The 11,112-nt window shown below is 29.5% G+C and overlaps 1 long non-coding RNA gene and 1 pseudogene across 1 annotated transcript; one reads left to right on the top strand and one right to left on the bottom strand.

The window, feature by feature from the left end:
- The first annotated feature begins 6,809 nt into the window (after positions 1 to 6,809).
- Positions 6,810 to 8,350, top strand: LOC115034295. Its single transcript, XR_003839657.1, has 3 exons — positions 6,810 to 7,353; positions 7,430 to 7,874; positions 7,955 to 8,350. It is a non-coding gene; the product is annotated as an uncharacterized LOC115034295 (long non-coding RNA).
- A 1,620-nt stretch (positions 8,351 to 9,970) lies between these two features.
- LOC115034348 lies at positions 9,971 to 10,091 on the bottom strand (annotated as a pseudogene).
- Between the last annotated feature and the right edge of the window lie 1,021 nt (positions 10,092 to 11,112).

Genomic DNA, 11,112 nt, shown 5'->3' with positions numbered 1-11,112 from the left:
GGCTGTCGACGTGAACCATTTTGAAGGAGGTTGGATTTAGGAAATATTGTACATCCATCGTTAGTACTATATATTTGTATGTGGTGACTGATCATTAGTGTGTGCGAGTTCCCCGAACGCTTTATGTAGGTAGTTTAATATAAACGACGGCTAAGATTCTTGAACCCCAGTAAAGTACATACGCGCAGTCAGTGCCGCATTTAGACATTTTGCGCCCCGGTGCAAAAAAAAATTGGCGCCCCCTAAGCTCCGGTGAAAAAAATTGCTTCCCCCTAAGGGGCCTACCCACGGAAAATATGGAAGATAGATCCTCATTAACCTTTTAGATTTTGAGCACAGAAAAAAATATTTGTTTTACAATGTGTGCTTTTTTTTTAAAAATAATGTTTAGTAATCGCTCGATCCTCTCTCCGCAAAGATACATTTGAATTTATTTCACCTGAACCTTGCTTATAATTCATCATATAAATTTTTTTTTAACATATTTAAGTAGGTTGTAGGTATTTCATAAATAAATAAAATAAAACTATATAAAACTATGCAAATTAATATTAATTAAAAAAATGTCAAACAGCATAATAATAATATACTATATACATAATACTGTTATTAAAATAATTAAAATTATACAATTTATTTTAATAATTCACAAGTAAACATATTTCTGGCCACAACATTTTGGCGCCCCTAAAATAAAGGCGCCTGGGGCAGTTGTACCCAGGGCCCCCCTTAAATGCGGCCCTGCGCGCAGTCACGTCACTATATTTTGTGATAAAAAAATGTTTTAACTTACATGTGCTACAAAACTCCCAAAAAGTGGAAGACAAATTCACCCAGTACCAAAAGCCCTTTTGGCTATTTTAATTTTGAAAACATATATTTGAATTCCTTAATCTCTTTTCTAGATTATGTAGGAAATGGATCTATGATCTGTAGTATTGTTTAATTAGTATTATAGTACCAGAGTAATTTTCTTTTTTTTTTTTTCAAAATTCACTTTTACTTTTGAATTACTAAAAAAAAAAATCGCTTCCAACAAAACACACAAAAAGCGGAAAAATAGTTATGTTTTTTTCGAAATTAAAATTGAATTTCTGGAAGTATATTCTTTTCCGCTTATTGATCTAATTGCACGAAAAAACTACCAGCTTTCAACAGTCCTAATATAGTCTTGTATTTTTGTTAGTTAATTTTAATAATATTCGAACCAAAAATGGAATGTTTTGTTTACAACACATTTTGATATAATGATAATAATGTTGATGAATACATTAACCTATGGTTTACAATAATAGTAATACATTGTTGTATTAAAATGTAGCCAATGTAGGTACCATACTTGTTAACATAAATATAATATAGTCATAAAACGAGTAGTAGATACACTTTATGAAAAAAGGGGTCATAATTAGATATTCTAGCATTTCAAAGGCTAGAGAAAAAAAATTAAGTGCCCCCCAACATTTTTTTCTGGCTACGGCACTGTGGTAACTACCGTCACAACGATATTTACAATTTACCGACCTATTATGTCTATTCTACTGTCTTCGGGCATGGACCAATTGCGCCAAAACAAAATTTGTATTTTAGGGTCAATATACAATTGTGCACCAATTGCGCTTGTATTCAAATTTAATAATAACGGTCGTACTACTCGTAGAACTGTAGAAATGTATTCATATGACTGTATAGAACTTGTGAATCTGAGTAGTTTATGAGTTATAAATATTCAAAGTTTAAATGAGCGGAGAAGTGGACAAAAAACATTTCGCGGAGTAACCCCGTACCACACCATTCCGCTCATCAAAATTTTGAATATTTATAACTCATAAACTACTCGCCCCAAATTCAATTTTCATGTATCAAAATACTAAGAAAAATATTCTGCTTTGGAATATAAAATTAAAACCCAATGTTGTCATTCAAAAAAGTAAAAAACTTAAAAAATTATTATAAGAATAAATAATAATTAAAAATATAATTTTTTAAGAAAAATATTGTTTTATAAGCGACTTGAAACTATATGTAAAAAAATATTTTCAAAAAAATTTACACTTTTTGAAATAATGAGTGTTCAATGATAAAAGAATCGCCCGGTATATAATTCAGATTCACAAGTTCTATACAGTCATATGAATACACTTCTACGAGTAGTACGACCGTTATTATCTACTTTATACTTATCAAGCCATCAAGGTACGTTCGTAAAATCATATAAAATATAATGAATTTACATAATATAATAAAATAGTCACGAACGCCGTCGTGTCTGACCGTTTTTATAAATATTGTTGTATAATACTAGCTATAATAATTCATAGGCGCAATTAGGAAAGGGTTAGGGGGCTTAACCCCCCCTAAATATTTGTCTAGTCCCCCAAATATTTATCTAGTCTCCACATAATAGGTTATGTAGTTACTTTTTATAATTTGTATCTATACTTATCATGTTTACTATGATCAATATCAACATTTTCTTTAATTTTGACCAAGCAATTTTTGGCAACAAGCTATTTTTCTTATCACTGAATATCATAACGATTAACGATTAACGTTTTAACGAGTTGATGAAATAATTTTTTTTAATTTGAAAAATTCGTCTTTTTTCTATAACGAATTTTTTTTCCTATTTATTCCAAGGTTTAAAAAAACCTCAATTTTTTTCACATATTTTTATGTTCACATACTTTTTGATGATAAGAAATATAGCTTGTAGAAATACTGCCCGATTAAAATTAAAAAAAATTTTGATATTTATAATATTAAACAAGTATAGTAACTGAAGATGTGTACCCAAATTTATATAAATTTCTACAAGTAGCTTTCACTTTGCCTGTTAGTTGCGCAACCTGCAAACATTAATTTTCTTCAATGCGTCGATAAAAAGCTTGTTAGATAACAACAATGAGACTAGAACGATTTTCAAATTTATTAATATTGAACATCAAAAGATATGTAACTATAGTACGGCCAGCGAAAAATGAGCCGTAATATGATAGTGTTGAGTCTTGACACAAAACAATTATTGATACATATATTCAGCAACTAATAGAAAATTAGTATTGATTTAATATTATTTAATATGTACATTTTGTATTTGAGTAAAAGTTGAATTCAAAATGAGTCGTGGTATATAATTATTTATAATTTTAATTAAAATGTTTTAATTCACTACTTAGTATTATATGCATTTATTTGTGTATTGTTAGTAGCCAACCGATTATAGTTAGAGGGGTGCGGGGGCGACGATCTTGCGGGTCTGTGCTCCTGATAAAATTCTAGTACCCCAAAAAGTTGACCCCAGTTGTGCCTATATATAATAATATAATATATACGTATGACATTTGTGATATCGATATTATTAAGATCAGAGCGATGGTATTAATAATATTATTATTCATACGTTGAATGTTTACATATTGTATCGTTACTCATTCGTGTTGATTGTTGAGAATTTGATATATTATAAGTACTCTACTTTTAGGTTACGACTTAGATACATGTTACACTGTAACCAACGTCTTATAAGTAAGTATACACCAAAAGACACGGCGAAATGTATAAAAGATTCTTCATACTCAGTGGCGTATTTAGGTAGAAGCAACGAGATCCGTCGCGGCGCTCACGGCGATGCCGCACTGCCACTAAGGTCTAAGGCTTTATTGACAAATTATTGGAAACCTCAAGCCCAATAGGGTGGCTAATTTATATTTTATTAACTTATTAGGTATTTAATTTTAAATTCTGAGTAGAGCGATGAATGTAGGTATTGATTTTACAATGATGAAAAAACAAAAAAAATAATAAGGAAAAACGGAAATGTTTACGCAAAACCAGTTAGGTACATAATATATACATTAAACTTATATCAATAATAATATTTTTCGTTTTCATAAACATGTTAGTAACCAGTATTATATAAGAGTATAACTGCTTTTTTATATACATGATAAATTGATGACCAGTGGCGTCACAATTTTCGGGTGTTGCAAAGGTATCGTTTTGCAACACCAAAAGATATTCAAGTTCGTAATACCCCCCTTCCCACCATTCACCGTATTTAATACAATATAAATATAAATAATACTAGCTCACGGTAGCCTATCAACGGTTGATACCACTGAATTAAAATAATTGTGATAATCGAAATCGAGAAACCATAGTTGCAGTGTTATTGCACGTTCTTCATTGTTGTGTTATCGTAATACGATACTGAATTTTGAATAGTGATAGCAATTTATTAGCACCCATAAACCTTATAATAGTATAAGGTCTATGTTAGCACCTGACAAGTAAGAAACTCAGCTACTCCGCGTCCGAAAAAATGTTCCATAATATAAGCTAGGTGGTGGGGAAAAGGGACCTTAAACTTTGAATTAAAAAAATTATTATCGTGTTGAAATTTACTATCCAGTCTTAGATATCATAATTAGAGAAATGCAACAACGTTTTCAAGAAAACCAGTTAGATATATTAAATGGATTAAAATAAATAATAGTCAATGATAATCCACCACACGAAGCATTAAATATTGTTTGTAACACCTACAACTTTGATTTATAACATCTGAATACTGAAATTTAAGTTTATAATAGAATGTTTAAGTTGAAGTACTCCAACATAGAAACAACTAGTATTATGGTAAAGAAAATAGAATTTGTTAAGAATGATGATTTTCATAATGGATTTCCGATTTTAACATAAATTATTCGTGTATGTCTTACTATACCCACTACAACTGCCAGCTGTGAAAGATCATTTTCATGTCCAAAAAGACTTAAAACTTATCTGAAGACCACAATGGGCCAAGAACGATTAAGTAATCTTGGTACCTACATTACAAATTGAAAAAAAAGAAATATCAATATAGAAGTCATTGACGAATTCAACAATAATTCCTCTGTGAATAGCCGAAAATTAAGTTTAAAATAAAAATATTGGAAATTATAATATAAATAAATAATAACACTTGTTGAATATTATACTTATTTATTTAATTTTAAAGTTTTTTTTTTTTGCAACACCAAAAATGTTAACCAAATTACGTTATTCATAACTATAAAAATGTTTGATTTTATTACAACCATAATAAAATATTATGTATAAGAAATTGAAATGGTGGTAATAACAAGAAGATCCCTTTTTGGGTAGTAGTAAAACTTTCGCTGTTCTTATCAGAATTTATTATACTTATTTATATATGTTTATATATAAATAGAGTGGCATAACCAGGATTATGAAAGGAGGGGGACCCCTTAACCCCCCGATAAGTATAGATTAAACAATTATTTTTTAAATGTTCGTATTTAAATAAAATAAACTACTTATTTATTAGGGGGGGGGGATATGCAATAAGGTTGGAGCGTAGTTTAAACACCTAAGCCCCCATGGCTACGCCACTGTATATGGATATCAACTTTGTATATAGGGTTAGTATATAGCTGATAGGGTCAAAAGTAAAATTTACCAGTAGTTTTCAAACGCACCAGGAAAAACAAAAACAAATTAAGGAAAAATTGGAATTTTTAGGAAAAATCGGTTTTCAACAATATCAATTTTTTTTGTTATAATTCTTAAACAAATTACCGTAGATTATACCATACATTTTTTTTTAAATTATCAAAATATTTTCACTTCTTTTGAGATGTTTTTTTTCAGATTCCAATTTTTTTCGTTTTTTTTTTTCTATAAATGTCAATAAAATTGTATTTGTTGGATTAAAAAGTGTGAAAAATTAATACAAGGCTTCTGATATATTGTTACAATAGCAGTTGAAAAATATTAAAAATACATAAGGACAATTTTTTTGTTATATCCATTTAAACTTTGAAATAGGATTTTTGACATCAGTTACCTATCAGTAATCTATCAAATTGAAAATTTAAATATGATTTTGTAGTTAAAAGTTTATAAAATTTTCAATTTTTATAGCTTTAATCATTAGAGTTACTAGCAGTCTACTGCAGAATTGCATTTAAATAATTTTTTTTATTCAAATACTGTTTTAAATACTTTAAAAAAAAATATTCCTAACCAGCGTTAATGGTTTCCAACCATTCCAAACCTGGCAAATGTTAGTGGGGAAAAAACTATATTATTTTAAAATGTGAATATTAGCCCATGTCATAATATTAGTAATTCGATTTTTGTATCATGAGCTGATAACGTTTATATATATGAACTATTCATACCTATCTAATAGTAATATCTATAATGGAATCGAGCCTCAAGAGTTGAATATAATAAACAGGAAGAGTTGAGAGTCGTCTCACTGACTCCGCTCGTTAAATCGAGTTGAGTCGAATGATTCGGCTCAGCAAAATTAGTTGAAATTCTCATCGCTAGTGCGTGTGTTACTTGCGACTGTGTGTGTAGTAAATGATTATTAGTGTGTGTACGTGTCCCGCACTACATAAGCAACGCCTATACGCACGTGGCTACTGATAGCTCGTAAAGTATATATAGGCATATTAAATTATAATACCTACCCTTTTATTATAGAGTAGAAATCTAAAATCGCTATAACGAGCATCGCTTAGAGTCCAAAATCAATTTGGACAATCGCCATGAGAGACCGGTGGTGCTATACCTATATGTGCAACTCTTGAAAACAATACATTTATCCAAGTACCTAGGCTAACCTATCCTACCTATAAAATGCATATTATCATCTACGAAATAACGAAAGAAATATTATAATGTTATTCGTGATAATAATAATATAGGTACCTACTTATACGCTTTTCGATTCCAGCCACAAAAGCGGGCATCACGTAGCAACGCAACGATACACACTTCGCATAATAATAATTATAAACAGTATACATTTGGAATAAAATTGTGTTCAGTACTTCACAGACGGTCAAATGGACGTTTTCAAAATTTTTTGCAAGCCGGCGAGACTTAATACCAACATATAAAATCATAGAGATGATCCGGGATCGAAGTTTGCCGGGACTCCCTCTATTTCGCATAATTATATATGTACAGAACACCCAATAAAGAGATGATCAAACTTCAAACAAATATATATAACTATCGTTTAATGACAAGTTTTCAATTTCAAATATTTGGTTAATGTTTGCTCTCTTTACTGGATGCCCTGTACATATCTTCTGTATGTTAGACATTCAACTATCCATGTAGGTACACAGTTCTTCAAGTCAATAACGCACTATGCACTATAGTTGGTCAGGTCGTATGGTTTATTCAGTACCTTATTCTAAGCTCAGTTTTACTAGGAGTTTATGATTCTCTTTTTTATGTAAATATATATATGTACAGGACGCCCAATAAAAAATTATCAAACGCTAAACAAATATACAGATAAACTTATAATTTAAAAATAACTAGGTACTTAAAGTTTTCCATTTCAAATATTTGTTTTGTGTTTGCTTTTTACTGGACGCCCTGCACATATCTTTTGTAGGTTAAAGTGTGTACGTGGTTCTTCAAGTCAATGCACCACTATTTGTCAGGTCGTATTGTTTATTCTGTATCCTGCTCTTGGTACCTATATGGTCTTGAGCACAATTTAGTTAAGACTTACATTTTTAAGTGTATATTTTAATATATATTTGTACAGGACGCTCAATAAAGAGATGACCGAACTTTAAACAAATATATAACTTACATCTCAATTATTTTTTCAAATTGTAAATTTTCAAATATTTGGTTAGTGTTTGCTCTTTACTGGACGCCCCGTACATATGTTTAGTAGGTCTCACGTACCTACACGTGGTTCTACATATAACCACATTACCACAATATATATTATGCACTTGGTAAAGTCATAAGCGGAACCAATATATACCAATATATACGATATACCTACATTATTGATGCGTGGAAAATGGAAGCCCGAGTTACTTCCGGTACAACATTTGTGAACGACATTAATTTATGCTTTTATTTTATACATTTTTTTTTTAAATTTTATTTCAATAAATTTCAGTGAAACGTCAGTCCGTCTAGCAGATCCAGTTTCCAAACGCGCAGAGTGATTGGAAGCCCTCGGGCTTCCGGTAAATGATTTAATCACACCGATGTTTCAATTTACATACGAGTAAATCTTTGTTTTGTTTTTTTTTTTTTTTTGGTACTACGTATACGACTGTTGTCAATTATTGTCATTATCGGACTTTTGTGAAAATGAGCCTACGGATTGGACGGACGTCTTAAGCAAGGCAAATTGTATAAATTAATCATCATAGCTTCGAGTAGTTACTTACTAAATTTCAACAGTGTGCACACTTTTTGATAATTTGAACATGTTCAAATTATCAAAAACTTACATAACAATTAAGTTGATGGAAATAAACAAAATATTATTACTAAATAAATGCCTGTTCAATCTTTTCATACCTACCTATGTTTGGGGCAAATGCCGAATGGTAATTATGTTCAGTGGCGTAGTAAGGGGTGGGTTTGGGTGTTTGTATATTAGTATATTTTTTAACTTAAATGTACATACAATTGTCGGGAAAAATTATACTTGGATAACATAGAAAAATATCTTAAAAAATATTTTTTTTGGTTAGGTACTCTAGGCGATAATTTTGAGATTTTGGGAGACCGAAGCCTAATACCATATTATCATAAAATTGAATATATGCTTAAAAAAATTAAGTAAATTTTAAATATTTTTTTAAGTAAAATGTGTGGAGGGCTTTTAAAGCTGTTGGTAGAGCTTGGCTACAGTTGGCCCAATGTTTGCATATGTAAAATTTCATAAGTCTCTTTGTGATAAAACTGTGTTTAAACTATAATTGACATCTAGATTGTAGATTGTACGAAGAAATAAACATCAGTAGATACGTATTCGTTTATCACGGTATTCGCATATCACGTTATTCGTTATTACTTATTTATTAACCTAGTATTGTATGTAAGTATTTTTAGAAATTAAGTTGTTATTTATTTATTTATTTATCAGGATTATATACCTACTTATTTTTTAGTTTTTTATTACCTAAATTGCAATAATATGTTTTATGATTTTTCAAAAATAATATAAAAATGTTGCTACATAGCAACATATAGTACATATTATATTTAAGCATATTTTGAGAATTTTAACTGCATATTTCGATAATTTTTAGTGCAACAAGTCAAGTCCTGAACCCTAAATTTATTTATATACGAAAACTGTAAAAACTTGGTTTTAATCTATACTTAAAACACCCCCTCCCCCATTTCATAATCATGGCTACGCCACTGATTATGTTATAAGTAAACACTAGTGAAGTCAGCGACCAGCGTCTCAACGTCTCAGTAGTCAGCTAGGTAGGTATCAATAAAAAAAAAATTTAGTTGATGGTAATGCAGTAAGTTGAATTAATTTTGGCCGAAAACATTACATTTGAAAACGTTATCGTGTGTATAAAATACGTTAAAAGTTAAATGTACTCAAAAAATATTTTGAAATTACAAAATTGCTTACAATACTTACTGTGTGTGTGTGTGTGTGTGTGTGTGTGTGTGTGTGTGTGTGTGTGTGTGTGTGTGTGTGTGTGTGTGTGTGAGTTGTATTAGACAGCAATAAATAATTTTATGATATTACAAAATTTCAATGCAACGCAAGTACATGTATAATAATCTTAATATGTGTATTTATATTTAAGGAGCAAAAGTTAGCTAATAGTTGTATAATTTCAAAGTTAATGTAATATTATTATATCGATTCTATATTAATATTGGATATAATATATAGATACAATTTAAAGTTCGAAGAACCTAAAATTTAAAATTATAATTATATTATACCCAATAATAAAATTGTAGATTTTTATATTATTTTATTTGTTCAGGTCTATCAAACTAATTTTTATTGATACAAAAACTTTGATGTACCCAATATTATTTTAAAATGTATTAAGTTTAAAGGTAATTGGGGTCTGTAAAAAATCGTTCGTGGTCCATTGGCTGCACTTTTAAATTATGAATGTTTCACAAAAATATATCAAAAAAATGCCCATGGCACGTAGTGTTCACAAGCGGTCACCCATCCAAATATTAACCACGCCCCCGACGTTGCTTAACTTCAGTGATCGGATGAGAACTGGTGTATTCAACGTGGTATGGTCGTTGCCGATAATGTTGTAGTATTTTATATTATTTAGCCATTATTTAGGTATAAATTAGGGTAAAGACGATCAGTTATTATAATACACATCGACATTACTGTTGCGAATTGCGATCCCGATTAAAGATATTACTATCTTAAATCATGGTAGGGATCAATTATATTGATTAGTGTAAATAATAAATACTCCATATGAATTATCTACCGTAATATATTGACAATTTAAATATGGCGATATGCTTTCAGTATTTCATTTTATTTAAATATGAACTTTAAATGAGTATACCAGACACCTATTTTATAGCCACCAAATTATGTTTTAAGTAGTTGCAAAATTTTCAGTCTAGAATGTATTACGAAAATTTTGATTTTAGATTCTGAGTGGAACGATGAATGTATTGATTTTACAATGATGTGTGTTTTTTTTTTTATTTTTTTTTTTATTTTTTTTTTTATTTTTTTTTTTATTTTTTTTTGTGTCTGTCATCACGTTTTAGGACAGTAAAAGTGCTTGGATTTTCTTCAACAGTACCTTTTCTGATAGGAAAGTGAATCTAGTTGGTACTTTGGGGGGTCAAAAGTAAATTTTTTCCAATAGTTTTCAAACGCGCCGTGAAAAACAAAAGAAAAATTAAGGAAAAACGGGAATTTTTACGCAAAATCTGTTTTCGAGAAAATCAATTTTGGTTTTTGGTGTAACTTTAAAACAAATGACCGTAGATATATGAAATTTTGACTGAATGTTTATCTTAGCATTTTCTATACACCATAACATTTTCAAAATATTTTGATTTATTTTGAGCTCTTTACGGACATTTTCATTTTCCATTTTTTTTTAGTTTTTTTTCTAAAAATATCAATAAAATTTTATTTGTTGGATAAAAAAGCTTGAAAATTTAATAGAAGGCTCCTAATATATTGTTTCAAAGGCAGATGAAAAATATTAAAAATCGTTAGTCACAGTTTTTTTTTATAAACATTTAAAGTTCAAAAAATGACAAATATGGAAAAATCACGAAAATTTGCAA

The sequence above is a fragment of the Acyrthosiphon pisum genome, chromosome A2 (assembly GCF_005508785.2).
Source record: "Acyrthosiphon pisum isolate AL4f chromosome A2, pea_aphid_22Mar2018_4r6ur, whole genome shotgun sequence".
Classification (NCBI taxonomy): domain Eukaryota; kingdom Metazoa; phylum Arthropoda; class Insecta; order Hemiptera; family Aphididae; genus Acyrthosiphon; species Acyrthosiphon pisum.
The sequence above is the reverse complement of the archived record's forward strand: the minus strand, read 5'-3'. Positions and strand labels throughout refer to the sequence as shown.